The 16,768-nt window shown below is 46.7% G+C and overlaps 1 protein-coding gene across 2 annotated transcripts in view; it reads right to left on the minus strand.

Annotated features, from left to right (window-relative positions):
• Positions 1 to 16,768, minus strand: part of LOC106570550 (uncharacterized) — an 83,742-nt gene that overhangs the window by 57,530 nt on the left and 9,444 nt on the right. Inside the window, exon 2 of one of the 2 annotated variants that reach the window (XM_014142994.3) lies at positions 13,199 to 13,229. The exons of the other annotated variant lie outside the window; for it this stretch is intronic. The gene's annotated coding sequence lies outside the window, so the exon portion shown is untranslated. The remainder of the gene's footprint in view (positions 1 to 13,198; positions 13,230 to 16,768) is intronic. 2 annotated transcript variants of the gene reach the window in all.

The following is a 16,768-nucleotide window of genomic DNA, read 5'->3' on the forward strand; positions in this document are numbered from 1 at the left end:
ACAGAAGGATTGGAGTGAGACAGCGGGATTGGAGTGAGACAGAGGGATTGGAGTGAGAGGGAGAGATTGGAGTGAGACAGAGGGATTGGAGTGAGACAAAGGGATTGGAGTGAGACAGAGGGATTGGAGTGAGAGGGAGAGATTGGAGTGAGACAGAGGGATTGGAGTGAGACAGAGGGATTGTCTCCTTTCTCCTCCTCATCTTCATTCTTCTCTTCTTCTCAAACAACCTGAGAGACTACTGGTTAAGATCGTTGGGCCAGTAACCAAAATGTTGCTGGTTCGAAACCCCGAGCCGACTAGGTGAAAAATCTGTTGATGTGCCCTTGAGCAAGGCATTTGACTCTAATTGCGCCTGTGAGTCGCTCTGGATAAGAGCGTCTGGTAAATGACTCAAATGTAAATGAGTGAAATTGCTTCTGATCAGAGGATTGGGTCTAGAAATGGAAGGACTACCTTGAAAAGTGTTCTTCTGCTTCAAAAAATGAGATCTAATATGAAATGTTAGATAGATATAGCCCAGTGCTTCGGTGGAAAAAACTCTATTTCATTTGATACCTGTACTAATCACAGGTTTTATTTTGAGAGTGCAACCTGAGAATTGCGGCTATGTATTCCCAACAAGACAAACAGTGGGAGCCCAGAGGTTGTAGTGGGCCGGCTGTGGCCTGGCGGTGGCCCGGCGGTGGGCCTTTGTAACTGTGAAACGATCTCCGTCTCGGAGCAAACAGACGGCCTCTGCATGTTTCTGTTGACACCGTTTCAAATCCTCGGTCGGATCAAAGCAGCCACATGGCTTATACAAACTCCGACCAAGACCGACTCCTTTCTTTCTCGCTCTTTCTGTCTCTGTTTTTACTCACTACCTCACTCTTTTTTCTCTCTCTGTGTCTCTCTACTCTCTCTTCTTCCTCAAACCATACTTGAGGTTTCCTGCATCTCTATCACCCACTAGAAGGCTTCCTGTCTGTGGTTGAAGTACAGAGAGAGGGAATGAAGGACAGAGGCAGGGAACGAAGAACAGAGAGAAAGAAGGAGAAAGAGTGGGAATGATAGGATAAGAAGAGGATAGAGAGAGAGGGAGAGTGTGTAACCATCTGCGAACCACATGAAACGCAGCTGTAATTGACTTGGTAATTGACTCGAAGCGCAGAGTAATTAAGTGCTGTTTTTGTTGGCCAACCAACATCCTTCCCCGAAGAGATTGCCTTTCACAGACCTGGGCGTATGGATAATGTAAGGTTGAAGACATGTTGAAGTTGTCCCCTTTCAACTCTAAATCTATCATCAGAGGAGCGCTAAATATTTTGCCAAGGTCATGTAAGTCTTTCTCTGCATCCCAAATCACACCCTCTTCTTATATAGTGCACTGCTTTTGGGGGGCCAGGGGCTTGGGGATGAAGACTTTGACTTACAATTCTAGCCTGTGTAGGTGGGTTCTTCTGCCACCCTGGGTTAAGACTGGTGGTGGTTGTCTGTAAGTTTCATTCCTGGTGCCATTTTACCATGCAGTACACTGGAAGTTCCAGGAGGAACAGACCACCTCTGGTCTAACCCTAACCCTAACCTATACCTACAGGAACACACCATCTCTAGACTGAGTCAGAGAGGAGAGGAAGAGGAAGAGGAGAGAGAGAGAGAGAGAGAGAGAGAGAGAGAGAGAGAGAGAGAGAGAGAGAGAGAGAGAGAGAGAGAGAGAGAGAGAGAGGAGAAAGGATTGGAGAGAACAAACAGAACATTGTACTGGTGAGGGTTTGATGCTACATGGGACAGTTCATTTAGAACACGCAACCTCCGCCAGAACCATGAGCAATATCCTCTGCTCTACTGTGAGAGAGAGCGATGGATAAAGCTCATAAAGAATGCAATATTCGCTGTGAAATCATACTCCACTTCCTATCTACAAGATTTATAAACTATGCAATAATCCTTCCTGTCTTTTAAGTACAGAGAAAAGCAACGCCAACACATTTCTACCGCTACTTTAAGTAGTCGTTCTGCTTGTTAGGATCACAGCCAAACTGCATTGCCTCTCCTGTCTGATTCCAGCGAGCAACGCATACGTTATGGGGATAAACAGAAACAAGAAACCTTATGTTACAGCTACACACGCATGTGCATGAGCACGGGCACACACACACTCACACAGAAATACTCACTCATTCACACACATGCAAACACACACACACACACACACACTAGTTTAGATCTGCACAGGAAACCAAGGTTTACACACCGTGACAGGCAGAAATGGGAGGGAACACAACATTTTTCGCTCTCTCTTTCTCTTTCTTTTTTCTTCTTCTAGTCTTTCTTTCTGGTCCCTGATTACAGGAAATGATTAGAGTTGAACGAACGACTGGCTGGACAGCTCGGTGCCTAAAACCTCTGAACAGAGCAGACCTGGGTTCAAATACGAAATCGTTGTTCAAAATCGTTGTAAATGCTTTATCTGTGCTTGATTGAGCTTGCTTGGCTGAATAGACCAATAGAACAGTCTCGAAACTGAAAATCCTGGCACCCCAGGCAGGCTAAAGCAAATGGTCAAAGCATTTGAAAGATTTCAAATAGTATTTGAACCCAGGTCTGAAATGGAGGGAGCGTTATGAAACACATGTTGCTCAAAGTGCTGACATTCTGTACAGAGAGGATTAATTAGGAACTAACGCCAGGACATTCTGGAACCTCAGATGAGAGAGAGAGAGACTGCCCTGCCTGGTACAAATTCTCTACAAAGACCTAGACCTCAGGTGCTCTCAATACACCAACTACAGAACCATATGTGCCCAGCCTTTAGTAACCCTTATTGGTGTAGCAGAGTTGGTTTACAGGTCTTAGTCATATCATGGTCAATGTTATGGCTAGAGATGTCAATACACCAACCACAGGAGGCTGCTGAGGGGAGGACAGTTCATAATAATGGCCGGAACAGAGCAAATGGAATGTGTTCGATGTATTTGAAACCATTCCGCTCCAGCTATTGCCATGAGCCCGTCCTCCCCAATTAAGGTGCCACCAACCTCCTGTGACACCAACCATGACACTCAACTGTTTGAATTGTATGAGCTCTTTGTCAAGTCTATAGTAACCCTCATTGATATAGTAGAGTTGGTTTGGTCTTCAGTAACCTTCATTGATATAGTAGAGTTGGTTTGGCCCATTTGAAATTAATTCCATTCATCACCTACTTGCCACAATTATGGGCAACACGACCAAATTCACATAGAAATGTGAGTTATAGATCTGTCTTAATATGTTTCCTGTGCTTCAGTTTCATTTTTGCGTCTTTTACTTTAGGTTTTGTACACCAGCTTCAAACAGCTGAAAATACAATATTTTGGGTTATGGAAAATATATTTCACAGTTGTTTAGATGGTACAATGAATCTCAGCATTATACTAGTTTATTTTCTCATAAACTGAAAATTAGGCAAACTATTCGAGTTTTGTCAACCAGGGAATGGCGGAGTGAATTCTTCATAGTGCAACTTTAAGGATGTCTAGGACTGTGATGCTGCCTAGCTTCTGGACTGGTCCAGGGAAGCCTTGTTGAGCTAGTGGTTCTGGTCTTGAACCATCAATCAATCAATCAAATGTATTTATAAAGCCCTTCTTGCATCAGCTGATGTCACAAAGTGATGTACAGAAACCCAGCCTAAAACCCCAAACAGCAAGCCATGCAGGTGTAGAAGCACGGTGGCTAGGAAAAACTCCCTAGAAAGGCCAGAACCTAGGAAGAAACCTAGAAAGGAACCAGGCTCTCAGGGTTGGCCAGTCCTCTTCTGGCTGTGCCGGGTGGAGATTATAACAGAACATGGCCAAGATGTTCAAACGTTCATAGATGACCAGCATGGTCAAATAATAATAATCACAGTGGTTGTAGAGGGTGCAACAGGTCAGCACCTCAGGAGTAAATGTCAGTTGGCTTTTTATAGCCAATCATTCAGAGTTAGCGACAGCAGGTGCGGTAGAGAACCACCATACCATTCCATAAATTCCCACACAACAGGTAATTCAACCCCTAATCACTCCTTGTTAGGCCAAGTCAAACCACATGTTGACTCTGGCAAGCCCAGGGATGTCCATGTTTGTGTGCAGACCAATTGGTTCACAGTGTTCTGTGGGCACGAGGGACCCTCTGTGTAAGAGGAGGCTGATGCCAGATTTGCGTCTCAAATGCCACCCTATTCCCTCTATAGTGCACTACTTTTGACCAGGACCCTATTCCCTTCATAGTGCACTACTTTTGACCAGAGCCCTATTCTCTCTATAGTGCACTACTTTTGACCAGGACACTATTCCCTTCATAGTGCACTACTTTTGACCAGAGCCCTATTCCCTTCATAGTGCACTACTTTTGACCAGAGCCCTATTCTCTCTATAGTGCACTACATTTGACCAGGACACTATTCCCTTCATAGTGCACTACTTTTGACCAGAGCCCTATTCCCTTTAGAGTGCACTACTTTAAATCTTTTTGATTTAACCTTTATTTAATTAGGTACAGTAAGTCAGATAAGAACCAATTCTTAGTTACAATGACAGCCTACCAAGGAACAGTGGGTTAATTGCCTTGTTCAGGGGCCAACAGATTTCTTACCTTGTCAGCTCAGGGATTCGAGGGGATTCGATCCAGCAACCTTTCGGTTACTGGCCCAACGCTCTAACCACTAGGCTACCTATATTGCCCAATAAAGGGAATAGATTGCTATTTGGAACACAGCCCAGGAGGCATTTCCTGGTGAGGTCAGGGACTTAATATGAGGTCAACAAAGTACGATGTGATTGGTCACCACTAGAAAGACAAACTTCCATGAGACACATTTTGTGCTTGCTGCATGCAGCTGCCGAATATAGTTTGTATTTGTAGTCATAGGGTTACATTTCTTTGAGGCAAATGTGTAATGAAAATAAATAAATAAAAATGTTGAAAAGAAATAGAGAGAACAGCCAGTTCTTTATATCTTAGTCTCACTACCCATGGTTTATTTCCTTGTCTTGTAGGTCCTTTTCTTTCATATGGTATTCTGATGTCAATCGCGGGTGAGAAATCCTGATCTGAGTCCACTCCATGACAACATCTCCAAACCTTTCAGTAAAAACAACACTGGTCTCTCCAGGACAGATTAGAACAGACCTAACCGTAGTCTCTCCAGGACAGACTAGAACAGACCTAACCCTAGTCTCTCCAGGACAGACTAGAACAGACCTAACCCTAGTCTCTCCAGGACAGACTAGAACAGACCTAACCCTAGTCTCTCCAGGACAGACTAGAACAGACCTAACCCTAGTCTCTCCAGGACAGACTAGAACAGACCTAACCCTAGTCTCTCCAGGACAGACTAGAACAGACCTAACACTAGTCTCTCCAGGACAGACTAGAACAGACCTAACCCTAGTCTCTCCAGGACAGACTAGAACAGACCTAACACTAGTCTCTCCAGGACAGACTAGAACAGACCTAACCCTAGTCTCTCCAGGACAGACTAGAACAGACCTAACCCTAGTCTCTCCAGGACAGACTAGAACAGACCTAACCCTAGTCTCTCCAGGACAGACTAGAACAGACCTAACCCTAGTCTCTCCAGGACAGACTAGAACAGACCTAACCCTAGTCTCTCCAGGACAGACTAGAACAGACCTAACCCTAGTCTCTCCAGGACAGACTAGAACAGACCTAACCCTAGTCTCTCCAGGACAGACTAGAACAGACCTAACCCTAGTCTCTCCAGGACAGACTAGAACAGACCTAACCCTAGTCTCTCCAGGACAGACTAGAACAGACCTAACCCTAGTCTCTCCAGGACAGACTAGAACAGACCTAACCCTAGTCTCTCCAGGACAGACTAGAACAGACCTAACCCTAGTCTCTCCAGGACAGACTAGAACAGACCTAACCCTAGTCTCTCCAGGACAGACTAGAACAGACCTAACCCTAGTCTCTCCAGGACAGACTAGAACAGACCTAACCGTAGTCTCTCCAGGACAGACTAGAACAGACCTAACCCTAGTCTCTCCAGGACAGACTAGAACAGACCTAACCCTAGTCTCTCCAGGACAGACTAGAACAGACCTAACCCTAGTCTCTCCAGGACAGACTAGAACAGACCTAACCCTAGTCTCTCCAGGACAGACTAGAACAGACCTAACCCTAGTCTCTCCAGGACAGACTAGAACAGACCTAAGTCATCACTAGTGTTAAACAGCCACAGGCGAGGAAGGAGAGAGTGTGTGTGTGTGTGTGTGTGTTTGTATATGTGTGTGTGTGTGTGTGTGTGTGTTTGTATGTGTGTGTGTGTGTGTGTGTGTGTGTGTGTGTGTGTGTGTGTGTGTGTGTGTGTGTGTGTGTGTGTGTGTGTGCGCGCGCGTGCGCGTGCATATGTGTGAGGGAGCGTGCGTGCGAGTGTGAGTGTGCATGTACGTTTGTGCTTGTGTATGTGTATCAAGCACTTAACAGCCATTTCCTTCTCAAATCCAGAGCTGTGTGTAAAAGGCTTTTTAATACATCCCTCCAAGGGGACCCATAACACCACAATGACCTCAGTCTCCCTCCAGTCTCCCTTCTCACACACACACCTACGCACACCTACACTCTGCTAAAGCAAGCTGAGACTAGAACAATAACATGGTTCAGGCTTTTAAAAACGCCTCCAGAAGACTTATTTCCAACCCTTATTCAATATTGACCCATTCATCAGAGCGAACTCTCCTTCCTCCACATCTGAAATGGAGAGAATAAAAACGTGGCCTTTGTACGAAATCTATAACAAGACGAAAGGGGATCAGGTTCAGTTTTATATAAAGGATATGACCCCTGCGAGGAGTTGATGGGACTCTGTTTAGCCCCAGTCTTGGAAACCTCAGATGGATTCACTGCCAGATGATGATCAAGAGAGCAATGAGAGTCAACAGAATCAGACAAATACACATGATAAACACACACTTAAAAATACCTCAAATCACCGTCCTCCTTTAAGTCCGCCTCCATCCAACAGTCAGTTCCGTTGTTGAACACAGGTAGAGGTAAACTCTAAACAAACCATGTTCTAATTGTCTACATCTGTCTCTCAGCTTCTACTATTAATCCCTTACTCCAACCCTGCCTTGTTTTCCATCTCTTTCCAAGAGACGAGCAGACCGGAATTCCTCACACGCTAACTTGGGAATCTCAGGGAACTCTCACGGCAAGATATGCCTCCCTGGAAGCGATATTCAAAAACGGAACACTCCCGTTCTCCGGAGAAGCCCTAAATGTCTCGTCTCGTTAAATCGGAACGACAGTTGTGCTAACGCTGAGGTTTTTACAAACCATATTTTTCCCCAATTTGTTCCTTTTGGATTGTTTCAGAAAACGTGAGATTGGGTCTTAAAAACTCTGCCACCCGTAGTAATTCCAGCCGAACATTGTCCTCTGAAGAATTGGTTGACTTGTGTCCATGCCTTGGTTTTAGAACAGATCCTGGTTCAGGCATTGAACACTCTGTACCCTTGAAACACTGTATGATCCAATAGGGGACATATTTGGTCTTGTCTGAAGCCAATAACTGGATGAAAAGTATCATCTGGAATTTGAGAAGATGGTCAAGTGGTCAAAGGGACGGACCTCTTCAAGATCATTATTGCTTGTCTTTTACAGAGAATTAAGAGAGAGTTCACTGACTCCTTCACTAGACAGTGAAGGATTATCTACATTCAGAGATATAGGGTTGAACGGATGAGTGAATGAACATTCTCATGAGTATGCTGTATTCCCACCCCCATCTCTCTCAACCGTATGCAATAAGCCACCCCCCCTTAACTCCCTCAACCGTATGCAATAAGCCACCCCCCCCCTTAACTCCCTCAACTGTATGCAATAAGCCACCCCCCCTTAACTCCCTCAACTGTATGCAATAAGCCACCCCCCCTTAACTCCCTCAACTGTATGCAATAAGCCACCCCTCCTTAACTCCCTCAACTGTATGCAATAAGCCACCCCCCCTTAACTCCCTCAACTGTATGCAATAAGCCACCCCTCCTTAACTCCTTCAACTGTATGCAATAAGCCACCCCCCCTTAACTCCCTCAACTGTATGCAATAAGCCACCCCTCCTTAACTCCCTCAACTGTATGCAATAAGCCACCCCTCCTTAACTCCCTCAACTGTATGCAATAAGCCACCCCCCCTTAACTCCCTCAACTGTATGCAATAAGCCACCCCTCCTTAACTCCTTCAACTGTATGCAATAAGCCACCCCCCCTTAACTCCCTCAACTGTATGCAATAAGCCACCCCCCCTTAACTCTCTCAACTTCATACAATAAGCCCCCCCCCAACCCTAACTGCCGACCCGTCCTTTCTCTCTGGGCCCTCCACCATCTACCCCCCCTTCCTTTCTCTCTGGGCCCTCCATCTACCCCCTTCCTTCCTTTCTCTCTGGGCCCTCCATCTACCCCCTTCCTTCCTTTCTCTCCGGGCCCTCCACCATCTACCCCCCCTTCCTTTCTCTCTGGGCCCTCCATCTACCCCCTTCCTTCCTTTCTCTCCGGGCCCTCCACCATCTACCCCCCCTTCCTTTCTCTCTGGGCCCTCCACCATCTACCCCCCCTTCCTTTCTCTCTGGGCCCTCCACCATCTACCCCCCTCCTTCCTTTCTCTCTGGGCCCTCCAATATCAACCCCCCCCTCTCTCTGGGCCCTCCGCCATCTACCCCCCTTCCTTTCTCTCTGGGCCCTCCACCATCTATCTCCCTTCCTTTCTCTCTGGGCCCACCACCATCTACCCCCCTTCCTTTCTCTCTGGGCCCTCCACCATCTATCCCCCTTCCTTTCTCTCTGGGCCCTCCACCATCTACCCCCCCTCTCCCTCTCTCTGGGCCCTCCACCATCTACCCCCCCTCTCTCTCTGGGCCCACCACCATCTACCCCCCTTCCTTTCTCTCTGTGCCCTCCACCATCTACCCCCTTCCTTTCTCTCTGGGCCCTCCACCATCTACCCCCCCTCTCCATCTCTCTGGGCCCTCCACCATCTATCCCCCTTCCTTTCTCTCTGGGCCCTCCACCATCTACCCCCCCTCTCCCTCTGGGCCCACCACCATCTATCCCCCTTCCTTTCTCTCTGTGCCCTCCACCATCTACCCCCCCTCTCCATCTCTCTGGGCCCTCCACCATCTACCCCCCCCTCTCTCTTTCTGGGCCCACCACCATCTACCCCCCTTCCTTTCTCTCGGGGCCCTCCACCATCTACCCCCCCCCTCTCCCTCTCTCTGGGCCCTCCACCATCTACCCCCCCTCTCCATCTCTCTGGGCCCTCCACCATCTACCCCCCCTCTCTCTTTCTGGGCCCACCACCATCTACCCCCCTTCCTTTCTCTCGGGGCCCTCCACCATCTACCCCCCCCCTCTCCCTCTCTCTGGGCCCTCCACCATCTACCCCCCCCTCTCCCTCTCTCTGGGCCCTCCACCATCTACACCCCCCCCCTCTCTCTCTGGGCCCACCACCATCTATCCCCCTTCCTTTCTCTCTGTGCCCTCCACCATCTACCCCCCCTCTCCATCTCTCTGGGCCCTCCACCATCTACCCCCCCTCTCTCTTTCTGGGCCCACCACCATCTACCCCCCTTCCTTTCTCTCTGGGCCCTCCACCATCTACCCCCTTCCTTTCTCTCTGGGCCCTCCATCATCTACCCCCTCCTCTCCTTTCTCTCTGGGTCCTCCACATCTACCCCCCGAACCCCTCATTTCTTTCTGGCACCAGACTGTCAGCATGTGCTGCTAGATAAGAGTTGTTTGATAGTGTTGCAGGACATGTTGTCAGGCCTGTTAGAAGCCCTGAGCCAAGTCCCAAATGGCACCCTATTCCCTATATACTGCACTAGTATGACCAGAACCCTATGTTCCCTTTTTAAAAGTAGTGCGCTATATTACAGGAGGTGTGCACTAAATAGGGAAAAGGGTGCAATTTGGGATCGAGAGGCTGCTGACAGAGTCAATGGAGAGGCTGAGGAGAATAATACCACTTTGCCAAGCCTCCCCATCTCTCTCTCTCTCTCTCTCTTTCTCTCTTTCTCTCTCTCTCTCTCTCTCTCTCTCTTCGTCTCGCCTTCTCTCCCTCCTGCCAACGGAATGGAAAAAATCTGCTCCGTCCAGCCGCAGTGACGAGAGACAGAAAAACGTAGCAAGATCAGGAGAGCGAGGGACATGGAGAGAAATACAGAACGAGAGAGGGATAGAGGAGGGAGAGCGAGCGAGAGATAGATAGATAGATAGATAGATAGATAGATAGATAGATAGATAGATAGATAGATAGATAGATAGATAGATAGATAGATAGATAGATAGATAGATAGATAGATAGATAGATAGATAGATAGATAGATAGATAGATAGATAGATAGATAGATAGATAGATAGATAGATAGATAGATAGATAGATAGATAGATAGATAGATAGATAGATAGATAGATAGATAGATAGATAGATAGATAGATAGATAGATAGATAGATAGATAGATAGATAGATAGATAGATAGATGAGGGAGGGAAGGAGGGAGACAATTAGACCCAACCAAATCATGAGAAAACAAAAGATAATTACTTGACTGAGCAAACTAGAATGATATTTGGCCCTAAACAGAGAGTACACAGTGGCAGAACACCTGACCACTGTGACTGACCCAAAATTAAGGTAATCTTTGACTATGTACAGACTCAGTGAGCATAGCCTTGCTATTGAGAAAGGCTGCCATAGGCAGACCTGGCTCTCAAGAGAAGACAGGCTATGTGCACATTGCCCACAAAATGAGGTGGAAACTGAGCTGCACTTCCTAACCTCCTGCCAAATATATGACCACATTAGAGACACATATTTCCCTCAGATTACACAGACCCACAAAGAATTCAAAAACAAATCCAACTGTGATAAACTCTCATATCTACTGGGTGAAATACCACAGTTGTGCCATCACAGCAGCAAGATTTGTGTCCTGTTGCCACAAGAAAAAGGGCAACCAGTGAAGAACAAACACCATTTTAAATACAACCTATATTTATGTTCATTTATTTTCCCTTTTGTACTTTAACTATACTGCTCAAAAAAATAAAGGAAACACTTAAACAACACATCCTAGATCTGAATGAAAGAAATAATCTTATTAAATACTTTTTTCTTTACATAGTTGAATGTGCTGACAACAAATTCACACAAAAATAATCAATGGAAATCCAATTTATCAACCCATCGAGGTCTGGATTTGGAGTCACACTCAAAATTAAAGTGGAAAACCACACTACAGGCTGATCCAACTTTGATGTAATGTCCTTAAAACAAGTCAAAATGAGGCTCAGTAGTGTGTGTGGGCTCCACGTGCCTGTATGACCTCCCTACAACGCCTGGGCATGCTCCTGATGAGGTGGCGGATGGTCTCCTGAGGGATCTCCTCCCAGACCTGGACTAAAGCATCCGCCAACTCCTGGACAGTCTGTGGTGCAACGTGGCGTTGGTGGATGGAGCGAGACATGATGTCCCAGATGTGCTCAATTGGATTCAGGTCTGGGGAACGGGCGGGCCAGTCCATAGCATCAATGCCTTCCTCTTGCAGGAACTGCTGACACACTCCAGCCACATGAGGTCTTGCATTGTCTTGCATTAGGAGGAACCCAGGGCCAACCGCACCAGCATATGGTCTCACAAGGGGTCTGAGGATCTCATCTCGGTTCCTAATGGCAGTCAGGCTACCTCTGGCGAGCACATGGAGGGCTGTGCGGCCCCCTAAAGAATGCCACCCCACACCATGACTGACCCACCGCCAAACCGGTCATGCTGGAGGATGTTGCAGGTAGCAGAACGTTCTCCAAGGCGTCTCCAGACTCTGTCACGTCTGTCACATGTGCTCAGTGTGAACCTGCTTTCATCTGTGAAGAGCACAGGGCGCCAGTGGCGAATTTGCCAATCTTGGTGTTCTCTGGCAAATGCCAAACGTCCTGCACGGTGTTGGGCTGTAAGCACAACCCCCACCTGTGGACGTCGGGCCCTCATACCACCCTCATGGAGTCTGTTTCTGACCGTTTGAGCAGACACATGCACATTTGTGGCCTGCTGGAGGTCATTTTGCAGGGCTCTGGCAGTGCTTCTCCTGCTCCTCCTTGCACAAAGGCGGAGGTAGCGGTCCTGCTGCTGGGTTGTTGCCCTCCTACGGCCTCCTCCACGTCTCCTGATGTACTGGCCTGTCTCCTGGTAGCGCCTCCATGCTCTGGACACTACGCTGACAGACACAGCAAACCTTGCCACAGCTTGCATTGATGTTCCATCCTGGATGAGCTGCACTACCTGAGCCACTTGTGTGGGTTGTAGAGTCCGTCTCATGCTACCACTAGAGTGAAAGCACCGCCAGCATTCAAAAGTGACCAACACATCATTCAGGAAGCATAGGAACTGAGAAGTGGTCTGTGGTCCCCACCTGCAGAACCACTCCTTTATTGGGGGTGTCTTGCTAATTGCCTATAATTTCCACCTGTTGTCTATTCCATTTGCACAACAGCATGTGAAATTTATTGTCAATCAGTGTTGCTTCCTAAGTGGACAGTTTGATTTCACAGAAGTGTGATTGACTTGGAGTTACATTGTGTTGTTTAAGTGTTCCCTTTATTTTTTTGAGCAGTGTATTTGCACATCGTTACAACACTATATTTAGACATAATATGACATTTTAAATATTATTTTGGAACTTCTGTGAGTGTAATGTTTTTTGTTAATTTTGTATTGTTTATTTCATTTTTGTTTATTATCTATTTCACTTGTTTTGGCAATGTAAACACATGCTTCCCATGCCAATAAAGCCCTTTGAATTGAATTGAATTGAGAGAGTGTCACATCCTGACCAGTAAAAGGGGATATTTGTCATTGTAGTTTGGTCAGGGCGTGGCAGGGGGTGTTTGTTTTGTGTGTTTCGGTGTTTTGGGGTTTAGGTTCTATGTTCTCTATTTCTATGTTTATATCTAGTTTCTATTTCTATGTTGGGGTTTTGGCAATGACCTCCAATTAGAGGCAGTTGGTTGTCATTGTCTCTAATTGGAGGCCATATTTAGTTGTGTTTGTTTCACTTGTGTTTTGTGGGTGGTTATTTTCTGTATAGCCTGGGAGCCTTATTGAACTGTTATCGTCGTTTGTTTATTTTGTTTAAGTGTTTTCTTTAAATAAATTAAGAAGATGAGCACTTTACCTGCTGCGCCTTGGTCCAATCCTTACGACGACTATGAGAGAGAGAGAGAGAGAGAGAGAGAGAGAGAGAGAGAGAGAGAGAGAGAGAGAGAGAGAGAGAGAGAGAGAGAGAGATGTGGAGAGAAATACAGAAACAGAGAGAAAGAGAGATATATAATAAATAAATAACTATAATCATCAATGAGTTTGTATCCTTTACTCGAAAGTGAGGATGAGAGTAGGAGAGCAAAATATAGCAAAAAAAGTGATTGAGACTTTGTTTTTGTTTTTTGTTTTTTCTCCCCTCTCCTCCTTCTGGAGTTTGTTGTTCCATGACCTCTCCTCCCTCTGGAGTGTGTTGTTCCATGACCTCTCCTCCCTCTGGAGTGTGTTGTTCCATGACCTCTCCTCCCTCTGGAGTGTGTTGTTCCATGACCTCTCCTCCATCTGGAGTGTGTTGTTCCATGACCTCTCCTCCCTCTGGAGTGTGTTGTTCCATGACCTCAGCTTTGTGTCAACACTGTTTGATGATGCTCTCTTCTACACTTATGGGGATCTATTAAGTCTTTATTGCTGTTATTTACTCTGCTTATGTATTTGTTTATTTTATTTCACCTTTATTTAACTAGGCAAGTCAGTTAAGAAAAATTCTTATTTTTAATGACGACCTACCCGGCCAAACCCTGCCCTAACCCAGACGACGCTGGGCCAACTGTGCGCCACCCTATGGGACTCCTGATTACGGCCGGTTGTGATACAGCCCAGGATCAAAGCTGTAGTGACGCCTCTAGCACTGAGATGTCTTAGACCGCTGCACCACTCAGTCCCCCTCATGTATCTACAGTCTATATTCAGGAATTCTACTGTGTGTGTGACAGTTGGGGGTCTGTGTGTGTGTGTGTGTGTGTGTGTGTGTGTGTGTGTGTGTGTGTGTGTGTGTGTGTGTGTGTGTGTGTGTGTGTGTGTGTGTGTGTGGTGTGTGTGTGTGTGTGTGTGTGTCTGTCTGTGTCTGTGTGTGTGTGTGTGTGTGTCTGTCTGTGTCTCTGTGTGTGTGTGTGTGTGTGTGTGTGTGTGTGTGTGTGTGTGTGTGTGTGTGTGTGTGTGTGTGTGTGTGTGTGTGTGTGTGTGTGTGTGTGTGTCCTACTTCAGCAAACAGAGGATGAGGAAAAACTGTCTGAGAAATGCTCTCTCTCTCCCTGTCAGGAATAGCCTGTTTTTTCTCTGTTTCCGTTTTAATGAAAAAGACCCGAAGAAGAACTGTTTCTGATGAGGGAAATGTGTCCTTTGTGATGAGAGAAGGGGAGGGAAGAGAAGAGAAGGGAAGAGAGATGTGGGGAAGGGCAGGGAAGAGGGAAGATAAGGGAAGAGAGGGGTGAGAGAGGAGAAGGGAAGGGAAGGGAATGGAAGGGAAGGGTGTGGAAAGGAAAGGGATGGGGGGGAGGGAAGGGAAGGGAAGGGAAGAGGGACTGGAAGGGAAGAGAGGGGAGAAGGGAAGGGAAGGGAAGGGAAGAGAGGGGGGAAGGGAAGGGAAGGGAAGAGAAGAGAGGGGGGAAGGGATGGGAAAGGAAGGGAAGAGAGGGGGGGATGGGATGGGAAGGGAAGGGAAGAGGGGGTGAAGGAAAGGGAAGAAAGAGGGGAGTGAAGGGAAGAGAAGGGAAGGGAAGGGAAGGGAAGAGAGAGGGGGAGAGAAGGGAAGGGAAGGGAAGAGAAGAGAAGGGGCCTATGTTCCGGGAAGGTAAGATAGTAGATGAAAGTGACTGGCATTTGCCTTCATTTCCTTCTACAGCGGCACAAATCTGAGACAGATGCAGACACAAACACACACACACACACACACACACACACACACACACACACACACACACACACACACTCACACACACACACACACACACACACACACACACACACACACACACACACACACACACACATCTGACCAAAAGGGTTGTACACACACACATGCACAAATGAAATGCAGCATCAAATCAATAGCTATTAAAATAAAATAATTGTTTTTCTTCATGATTTATGTAGCATGACATTGTGGTTGATTTTCTGCTTGAAAACAGATTTGGCATGTTAAAGGTTATCAAGGGAGAGAAGCTGGGAACCTGGATCAACAATGAATTCTGAAGTTTAGTTTGCATAGATTCAGATATCAGGGTGTGTGTGTGTGTGTGTGTGTGTGTGTGTGTGTGTGTGTGTGTGTGTGTGTGTGTGTGTGTGTGTGTGTGTGTGTGTGTGTGTGTGTGTGTGTGTGTGTGTGTGTGTGTGTGTGTGTGTGTGTGTGGAATATCTTCATGAACCCCAGTTGGATTAGACTGGGATCTATGATTTGACCAGAAGAGAATCAATTCCAATCAGTAAGAATGAGGATTGACTTGATTGAACCAAGTTTTGGTAAATATTTACCTGAAATATACAGAAACAGACAAAGAACATTGGCACTGTACTCACACGCACAAACATACACACGACCCTGTGTGTATGTGTGCGTTTGTGTGTGTATGTGTTTGTGTGTGTATGTGTTTGTGTGCGTGTGTTTGTGTGCGTGTGCGTGTGTTTGTGTGTGTGTTTGTGTGCATGCGTGTGTGTGTGTGCGTGTACTGTGCCAGTGTTCTCTATACATCCCTTAATCGCGGTAGGAGCGTTGGGCCAGTAACCGAAAGGTTGCTAGATCGAATCCCCAAGCTGACCATGTAAAAATCTGTCGTTCTGCCGCTGAGCAAGGCTGTCAACCCAATGTTCCCCTGGGCGCCGAAGACGTGGATGTTGATTAAGGCAGCCCTCCGCACCTTTCCGATTCAGAAAGGTTGGGTTAAATGCGGAAGACACATTTCAGTTGAATGCATTCCGTTGTACAACTGACTAGGTATCCCCCTTTCCCATTCTCTTTCCCTTACTCTAACATTTCTGAACAGTTTAACGCCACGTTGAAAAGCCCACCATCTTGTGGTGACTATGTGTTCCTAGTGCAGTACTGTAGACGGCCAAACCTCAATGGGTACCCTACAGACTTGATGTCTGAGCTGTGTGAATGTGAAAGAAAGTCAGAGAGAAACAGAGATGGAGGAACGAGAGAACAGGGAGGAATAATGTTATGAGAATTTCCTCCCATTATCTCTCTCTTTCTGTGCTTCTCTCTTTCTCTGTCTGTCTGTCTGTCTGTCTGTCTCTCTCTCTCTTTGTTTCTCTCTCTCCCTGTCTCGCTCTCTCTCTCTGTTTCTCTCTCTGTCTCGCTCTCTTTCTCTCTCTGTCTCTCTCTTTGTCTCTCTCTCGCTCTCTCTCTGTTTCTCTCTCTGTCTCGCTCTCTCTCTCTGTGTCGCTCTCTCTCTCTTTCTCTCTCTCTCTCGCTCTCTCTTTCTCTCTCTCTCTCTCTCTCTCTATGTGTTTCTCTCTTTCTCTGTCTCACAACGCTGTTCAGCTCTCTGTCTGTCTCTACCTCTGTAGAGGTTATGGATCATGATTTTGAATCTGGTAAAGTTAAAACCACCTGTGGATGTGTCCAACCTTTCCCATATGCTCTCAGATCCCCACTGAGACACATCAGTCCTCCCTTTATCTTGCCGTGCTCACTGATGGAGCGTGT

The sequence above is a fragment of the Salmo salar genome, chromosome 14 (genome assembly GCF_965601325.2).
Source record: "Salmo salar chromosome 14, fSalSal1, whole genome shotgun sequence".
In the NCBI taxonomy this organism is placed as follows: domain Eukaryota; kingdom Metazoa; phylum Chordata; class Actinopteri; order Salmoniformes; family Salmonidae; genus Salmo; species Salmo salar.